General features: G+C 48.3%; 1 non-coding gene across 1 annotated transcript; it reads left to right on the forward strand.

Moving 5' to 3' along the window:
- The first annotated feature begins 8,380 nt into the window (after positions 1–8,380).
- Positions 8,381–8,451, forward strand: TRNAG-GCC (transfer RNA glycine (anticodon GCC)). The gene has a single exon. It is a non-coding gene; the product is annotated as a tRNA-Gly (tRNA).
- The last annotated feature ends 451 nt before the right edge of the window (positions 8,452–8,902 follow it).

The following is an 8,902-nucleotide window of genomic DNA, read 5'->3' on the forward strand; positions in this document are numbered from 1 at the left end:
CAGGCTTGGTTACTGTGGTGTGACATAAAGGCCACTCAAGCCAAGGAGTGCCCTACAAGCTATTAAAGTAGATCTAGGCTACCACATTCAGTACACTGAGATTCATGCTTGGTTTCACACATTGATGAAGATGTGGTAGTAACCATGAAGTAAAATGTGAAGCATTGGTTGTTCAGTGGTAGAATTCTCGCCTGCCATGCGGGAGGCCCGGGTTCGATTCCCGGCCAATACAGTGCTCAAGTTTTACTGAAATTATGGTATATTTTGTTAAAGAGTGGCTGGCTCTTTGCATTTTGGTGGTGCAGGTATAGATTTCCACATACAATAAATTAGTGGTAGAATCTTGTGGTTTAGTGGTAGATTTCCCACCTGCCAAGAGAGAGGTCTGGATCTGAAAAGGGAATAAACACCAAAAAAATGTTGTACTGAAAGCATATGACTCTTAGCTTGGGAGTTTTATTTCTATTGACTAAGCTGGCCAGGCTTTGTTACAGTGTTGTGGCATCAAGGCAAGGCAAGGCTTGTCCTTCAATCTACACTATTAAACCAAAGCAAAGTTTCCACATTCAGAAGATCCTGATATTCCTGCATGGATTTACCCATTGATGTACACCTGAAACAGCGATATATTTTGTTAAAGAGTGCCTGGCTCTTTGCATTTTGGTGATGCAGGTATAGAATTCAACATACAATGATTTAGTGGTAGAATCTTGTGGTTTAGTGGTAGAATTCTCGCCTGCCATGAGGGAGGCATGGATCTGAAAAGGGAATAAACACCACCCAATGTTGTGCTCAAAGCAAATGACTCTTAGATTTGGAGTCTTATTCGCTATTGACTCAGCTAGCTAGGCTTTTTTACAGTGTTATGGCATCATGGCAAGGCAAGAATTGCCCTTCAACCTATATTCCTGAGATTCCTGCTTGGTTTCACACACTGATGTACACCTCTTTTAAGTTTCAAATAAAACATGTTTGGTTGTGTAGTGACAGAGAACTCGCCTGTAGAATTCTGGTAAAAAACACCACCCAACGTGGGGCTCAAACCCACGACCCTGAGATTAAGAGTCTCATGCTCTACCGACTTAGCTAGCCAGGCTTGGTTACTATGTTGTGACAAAAAGGCCACTTAAGCCAAGGAGTGCCCTACAAGCTATCAAAGTAGATTTAGGCTACCACATTCAGTACATTGAGATTAATGCTTGGTTTCACACATTGATGAAAATGTGTAAGTAACCCTGAAGTAAAATGTGAAGCATTGGTAGAATTCTTGCCTGCCACGCGGGAGGCCCGGGTTCGATTCCCGGCCAATGCAGTACTCAAGTTTTACTGAAATTATGGTATATTTTATTAAAGAGTGGCTGGCTTTTTGCATTTTGGTGGTGCAGGTATAGATTTCCACATACAATAAATTAGTGGTAGAATCTTGTGGTTTAGTGGTAGAATTCCCACCTGCCAAGGGAGAGGTCTGGATCTGAAAAGGGAATAAACACCAAACAAATGTTGTACTGAAAGCATATGATTCTTAGCTTGGGAGTTTTATTTCTATTGACTAAGCTGGTGTCACAACTGAAGGGCTGGATGAAGTTGTGTGGTGTATAGCAACGGGAGACGGACCAGAGGAGAAAGGATTAAATCGTGCAGGTTTAATAATAGAATTCATAAATGAAATAATACACACTTGAATACTTTCTTAAAGTGGCAGTTAGTGGTAATAAGAATTGAGCCAGCACGGCACTTTGAAAGAAGAAAAAGTTCATTGAAACAATAACAGTTCACGTACTGCGGACAGCAGGCTGGGGTCTTGAGAAATGAAGAAATCCGGAAAGAGAATGTACTTGATGGTAATGAGGGATCCTTGAAGACTGAAAGAAGCTGGATGATGACAGAAGAATGGGAAGTTGCTTGGAAGCAGACGGCTTGAAGGGCTTATGCCAGGAAGCTCAGGGATGCAGGCAGAGACCAGACTGTGGAGAGAACAGCGATGGGGTTAAGCTGAATCGAGTCCAACACAGAGCACTGAAGCAAGGCACCAAGTCAGGAGAGGTGAGTCAGAGAGCCGGAGTCAGCTGGCAGCTGTGAACGCCTCTGGAGACTCTTTGTACTGACACTGAACAGGCCTAGGCAGATCCCCTATATCCCTTGAGGGCGGCTGCCATTGGCTGTCTGGTCAGTATGGGCGGAAACCTCAGACAAGGACCAATCTGCTATTTGCCCTTAACCAAGATGGCGGCGCCGGCCTCCCGGCGCCCCTACAGCACATACCGCTACACTTGCCGGCGTCCCACGCTGCCTGCTGCCCACCAGACTGCCGCTGCCTGCTGCCGCTGAACTGGAGACCACTACACGCTAGCCGACGGCGGGCGCGAACAGGTGAGTAGTAAGCCCGCCGCGCACCGCCGTGGCTGAGTGTGACAGTACCCCCCCCTTTCTGGGTTACCCCAGGGCACCTACGCACCTTGTGTGGATTCCTTTGAAAGAATTGTCTCACCAGACGGGGAGCATGGAGATCTGCAGAATCAACCCAGGAATTCTCTTCAGGACCGAATCCAAGCCACTCTACCAGATACTGAAGATGGGTATTGTGGCAACGTGAGTCGATAATGCGCTTCACCTCGAACTCTGTCTCTCTCTCTGAGCCAATCTTGGGCGGTTTAGGCACCTTTTTCTGATATAAGTTCAGTCGTAAAGGTTTCAAAAGAGACACGTGAAAAGAGTTTGATATCTTTAAGGAAGAAGGGAGCTGTAGTCTGTAGGCCACCGGATTAATTACCTGAGTGATTGGGTACGGCCCTATGAACCGAGGAGCCAGCTTCATGGATGGTAACTTAAGGCGTATATGGCGGGTAGACAGCCATACTCGATCTCCAACCTTCAACTTAGGAGCCGCTCTTCTTTTCCTGTCTGCCATCCTTTTATATCGAGCGGATGCTTTGAGGAGAGCGGTATGGACGTCTGACCAGATCTTTGCAAACCGTTGTAGCGAAGAAGCAGCTGCAGGGACATTGGGCAATGATAGATCTGAAGTGCACCATCTTTGAAAACCGGTCAACCACCACCCAAATTACTGTATGCCCTTTGGAGGGAGGAAGTTTGCAGATAAAGTCCATAGACAGGTGGGACCATGGTTCTGTTGGTATGGCTAGAGGTAGAAGAGGACCGACAGGAGACGTTCTGGAGGACTTATGCTGAGCGCACTTTACACAGGAGGCGACAAAGGTGGTTACATCGCGACGAATGGTAGGCCACCAGTATGAACGCAACAGGAACATTAAGGTCTTCTGTGCCCCGGTATGCCCTGCGAAACGGGAAGCGTGTGCCCAGGACAGCACTCTCTTTCGGAGACTGAGGGGAACGAAGGTCTTGCCTGGTGGAGGTGAAGGCTGGACTGTTACTTGAGCAAAGACCAGAGGATCGAGGATGGGTCGAGGGGGAGTGTCAAGATCAGCTGAAGTTTCAAAAGTTTCAAAAGTTTCAAAATGTCCTTTGGAGGGAGGAAGTTTGCAGATAAAGTCCATAGACAGGTGGGACCATGGTTCTGTTGGTATGGCTAGAGATAGAAGAGGACCGACAGGAGACGTTCTGGAGGACTTATGCTGAGCGCACTTTACACAGGAGGCGACAAAGGTGGTTACATCGCGACGAATGGTAGGCCACCAGTATGAACGCAACAGGAACATTAAGGTCTTCTGTGCCCCGGTATGCCCTGCGAAACGGGAAGCGTGTGCCCAGGACAGCACTCTCTTTCGGAGACTGAGGGGAACGAAGGTCTTGCCTGGTGGAGGTGAAGGCTGGACTGTTACTTGAGCAAAGACCAGAGGATCGAGGATGGGTCGAGGGGGAGTGTCAAGATCAGCTGAAGTTTCAAAAGAGCGTGAAAGAGCATCGGCCTTGGCATTCATCGTCCCGGGTCTGAATCTGATTTGGAAATCGAAGCGTTTGAAGAACATGGCCCAGCGGGCTTGACGAGCTGTAAGACATTGGGCGTGCTTGAGGAATGAGAGATTCTTATGGTCGGAGTACACAGTAATTTTATGTCGTGCCCCCTCCAGGAGGTACCGCCACTCCTCCAACGCAGATTTGACTGCCAGTAACTCCTGCTCTCCAATGGGGTAATTCTTTTCTGCTGGAAGAAACTTCTTGGAGAAGAAGGCACAGGGATGAAGCACCTGATCCTCCCCTCTCTGCGACAAGATTGTCCCCACCCCCTCTGAGGATGCGTCCACCTCAAGAATAAAGGGTTTGTCGAGGTTTGGCTGAAGAAGGATTGGGGCGGAGACAAAAGCATCCTTTAGTTGTTGGAAGGCTTGGGAGGCCTCAGGTGACCACTGACTCGGATCAGAACCCTTGCGGGTTAGAGCTGTAAGAGGTGCAGCAAGGGTGGAGAAGTTCCGGATGAAACGACGATAGTAATTTGAAAAGCCCAGGAACCTCTGGATGCCTTTGAGCGTTGTGGGCGCTGTCCAGTCTAAGATGGCTCTTACTTTTTCTGGATCCATCTCTATCCCAGTGCTGGAGAGGATGTGGCCAAGGAATGGAATGGAAGTGACCTCAAAGACGCACTTGTCTAGCTTGCAGAATAATTTATTTTGGCGAAGGCGCCGCAAGACCTCAGCTACTGTTTGCCGATGGAGATGGAGGTTAGACGAGAAGATGAGGATGTCATCGAGATACACCACGATGGAATGATATAGTAAATCTCGAAATATGTCATTTACAAATTGTTGGAAGACAGCTGGAGCATTGCAAAGACCAAATGGCATCACCAGGTATTCGTAGTGGCCATCTCGGGTGTTGAAAGCCGTCTTCCACTCATCTCCAGATCGGATACGGATCAAGTTATATGCCCCTCTTAAATCCAGTTTAGTAAAGATAAAGCCCCTCGGATTTTGTCGAATAATTCGGTGATAAGAGGTAAAGGATAGCGGTTCTTGATCGTGATATCGTTCAGGCCCCTGTAATCGATACACGGCCGGAGGGTTCCATCTTTTTTTTCACAAAGAAAAAGCCCGCTCCGGCTGGCGAAGTGGACGGGCGAATGAACCCCTTATCCAAGTTTTCTCGAATGTAGTCAGACATGACTTTGGTCTCCGGCAGAGACAAGGGGTAGATGCGGCCCCACGGTGGAAACTTCCCAGGTATCAACTCTATCGGACAGTCCCAGGAACGATGAGGTGGCAGGGTATCGGCACCTCCCTTGCTGAAGACGTCAGAAAAAGAAAGATATGGTGTGGGTAACGACAAGGGTGGAGCTGATGAAGACGAAAGACTGGGACCTCCTACTTCTTGAGGATTAGTTTGATGGAGTGGAATGACACGAGGCATGCAAGTAGTTAGGCAGTTCGTACCCCAGGCTGTGATCTCCATACTGGTCCAATCAATGTGAGGGTTGTGCTAAGTAAGCCATGGTAGGCCCAGGACTACCTGGTGTGAGGACTGAGGAAGGACAAAAAATTCAAGAGTCTCTTGATGTAAGGCACCGATGAGAACTGTCACTGGATCGGTTTGAAGGGTGATTTGCCCACTGCTGATGCGACTCCCATCTACTGCAGTGAGGGCCAACGGATGGGCCAAAGGTTGCACCGTCAGGGAATGTTGCTGGACGAAAGAAGAAGAAAGGAAGTTCCCGGCTGCTCCGGAATCTAGTAGAGCCTGGATCTTGATTTTTCCCTGAGGGCACACAAGGGTAACAGGAATGGTGGGCACAGTTGAAGAGGGAGATGAAAGCAGGACTCCTAACCTGACCTCCCTCGGGGAGGTTAGGAGCGGTCGTTTCCCGGACGCAGTGGACAGGAAGCCAACAGATGAGCGGAAGAACCGCAGTACATGCAAAGATTCTCACGACGTCTACGGGACTTTTCCTCCACGGAAAGCCGAGAGCGGTTGATCTGCATGGGTTCGTCTGGTGGTGTGGTTGTGGAAGGCCCAGATCTAGGAACAGGAACAGCGTTGGTGGTGAGATGAGGGCGGAGACGATCGGAGCGATTTCTCTCTAGTTGACGCTCCTGCATCCGTAGATCTACTTTGTTGCACAAGGAGATGAGTTCAGCCAAAGTAGCAGGAGAGTCATGGGTAGTTAATTCGTCCTTGATACGACCTGCCAGCCCATTCCAGAAGGCGGAGACGAGAGCCTCTTCGTTCCACTTTAATTCCGAAGCCAGAGTCTGGAACTGCACAGCATATTGTCCCACTGAACGACTACCCTGGCGAATCCTCAGGATCTCAGTAGCGGCAGACGACACTCTGCCAGGTTCGTCGAAGATGAGACGGAAAGAGGTAATAAAAGCTTCATAGTCATTGAGCAGGGGATCAGCACGTTCCCAGAGAGGGGACACCCAGTCCAAAGCCGACCCTGCCAGGAGAGACACAATATAAGCCACCTTTGCCTTGGAAGTAGGAAAGTGAGAAGACTGTAAGGTGAAATGCACATCGCATTGGTTCAGAAACCAACGGCATCCTTTCGGAGAACCATCATATTTGCTGGGGGTTGGTAATTGCATGTGATGAGGAACTATTGGTCCAGGTGTAGAAACAGGGACTGGAACCTCTGGAGCTGAAGCCACAGAAACTGAGGGAGCTGTCTGGGGCGGAGCCAAGACCTGAAGGAATTGAGCCACTTGACGTTGGGTAGCCTCCACTTGCTCCAGACGAGCCATGATGCTGTGAAGTGCGTCCGCCATGGAAGCCTGTTCTTCACCCGACTCCATCGGGTCAGTACAAACTGTCACAACTGAAGGGCTGGATGAAGTCGTGTGGTGTGTAGCAACCGGAGACGGACCAGAGGAGGAAGGATTAAATCGTGCAGGTTTAATAATAGAATTCATAAATGAAATAATACACACTTGAATACTTTCTTAAAGTGGCAGTTAGTGGTAATAAGAATTGAGCCAGCACGGCACTTTGAAAGAAGAAAAAGTTCATTGAAACAATAACAGTTCACGTACTGCGGACAGCAGGCTGGGGTCTTGAGAAATGAAGAAATCCGGAAAGAGAATGTACTTGATGGTAATGAGGGATCCTTGAAGACTGAAAGAAGCTGGATGATGACAGAAGAATGGGAAGTTGCTTGGAAGCAGACGGCTTGAAGGGCTTATGCCAGGAAGCTCAGGGATGCAGGCAGAGACCAGACTGTGGAGAGAACAGCGATGGGGTTAAGCTGAATCGAGTCCAACACAGAGCACTGAAGCAAGGCACCAAGTCAGGAGAGGTGAGTCAGAGAGCCGGAGTCAGCTGGCAGCTGTGAACGCCTCTGGAGACTCTTTGTACTGACACTGAACAGGCCTAGGCAGAACCCTTATATCCCTAGAGGGCGGCTGCCATTGGCTGTCAGGTCAGTATGGGCGGAAACCTCAGACAAGGACCAATCTGCTATTTGCCCTTAACCAAGATGGCGGCGCCGGCCTCCCGGCACCCCTACAGCACATACCGCTACACTTGCCGGCGTCCCACGCTGCCTGCTGCCCACCAGACTGCCGCTGCCTGCTGCCGCTGAACTGGAGACCACTACACGCTAGCCGACGGCGGGCGCGAACGGGTGAGTAGTAAGCCCGCCGCGCACCGCCGCGGCTGAGTGTGACAGCTGGCCAGGCTTTGTTACAGTATTGTGGCAACAAGGCAAGGCAAGGCTTGTCTTTCAATCTACACTATTAAACCAAAGCAAAGTTTCCACATTCAGTAGATCCTGATATTCCTGCATGGTTTCACCCACTGATGTACACCTGAAACAGCGATATATTTTGTTAAAGAGTGCCTGGCTCTTTGCATTTTGGTGGTGCAGGTATAGAATTCAACATACAATGATTTAGTGGTAGAATCTTGTGGTTTAGTGGTAGAATTCTCGCCTGCCATGAGGGAGGCATGGATCTGAAAAGCGAATAAACACCACCCAATGTTGTGCTCAAAGCAAATGACTCAGATTTGGAGTCTTATTCGCTATTGACTCAGCTAGCTAGGCTTTTTTACAGTGTTATGGCATAATGGCAGGCAAGGATTGCCCTTCAATCTATAAAACCAAAGCAAGGTTCCACATTTAGTAGATCCTGAGATTCCTGCTTGGTTTCATACACTGATGTACACTTTTTTAAAGTTTCAAATAAAACACGTTTGGTTGTGTAGTGACAGAGATCTCGCCTGTAGAATTCTGGGAAAAAACATCGCCCAACGTGGGGCTCGAACCCAAGACCCTGAGATTAAGGGTCTCATGCTCTACCGACTGAGCTAGCCAGGCTTGGTTACTGTGATTTGACAAAAAGGCCACTCAAGCCAAGGAGTGCCCTACAAGCTATTAAAGTAGATCTAGGCTACCACATTTAGTACACTGAGATGCATGCTTGGTTTCACACATTGAGGAAAATGGGTAAGCAACCGTGAAGTAAAATGTGAAGCATTGGTTGTTCAGTGGTAGAATTCTCGCCTGCCACGCGGGAGGCCCGGGTTCGATTCCCGGCCAATGCAGTACTCAAGTTTTACTGAAATTATGGTATATTTTGTTAAAGAGTGGCTGGCTCTTTGCATTTTGGTGGTGCAGGTATAGAATTCCACATACAATAAATTAATGGTAGAATCTTGTGGTTTAGTGGTAGAATTCACACCTGCCAAGAGAGAGGTCTGGATCTGAAAAGGGAATAAACACCAAACAAATGTTGTACTAAAAGCATATGACTCTTAGCTTGGGAGTTTTATTTCTATTGACTAAGCTGGCCAGGCTTTGTTACAGTGTTGTAGCTTTAAGCCAAGGCAACGCTTGCTCTTCAATCTACACTATTAAACCAAAGCAAAGTTTCCACATTCAGTAGATCCTGATATTCCTGCATGGTTTCACCCACTGATGTACACCTGAAACAACGATATATTTTGTTAAAGAGTGCCTGGCTCTTTGCATTTTGGTGGTGCAGGTATAGAATTC

The sequence above is a fragment of the Crinia signifera genome, unplaced genomic scaffold, assembly GCF_055691185.1.
Source record: "Crinia signifera unplaced genomic scaffold, ASM5569118v1 HAP2_SCAFFOLD_74, whole genome shotgun sequence".
In the NCBI taxonomy this organism is placed as follows: domain Eukaryota; kingdom Metazoa; phylum Chordata; class Amphibia; order Anura; family Myobatrachidae; genus Crinia; species Crinia signifera.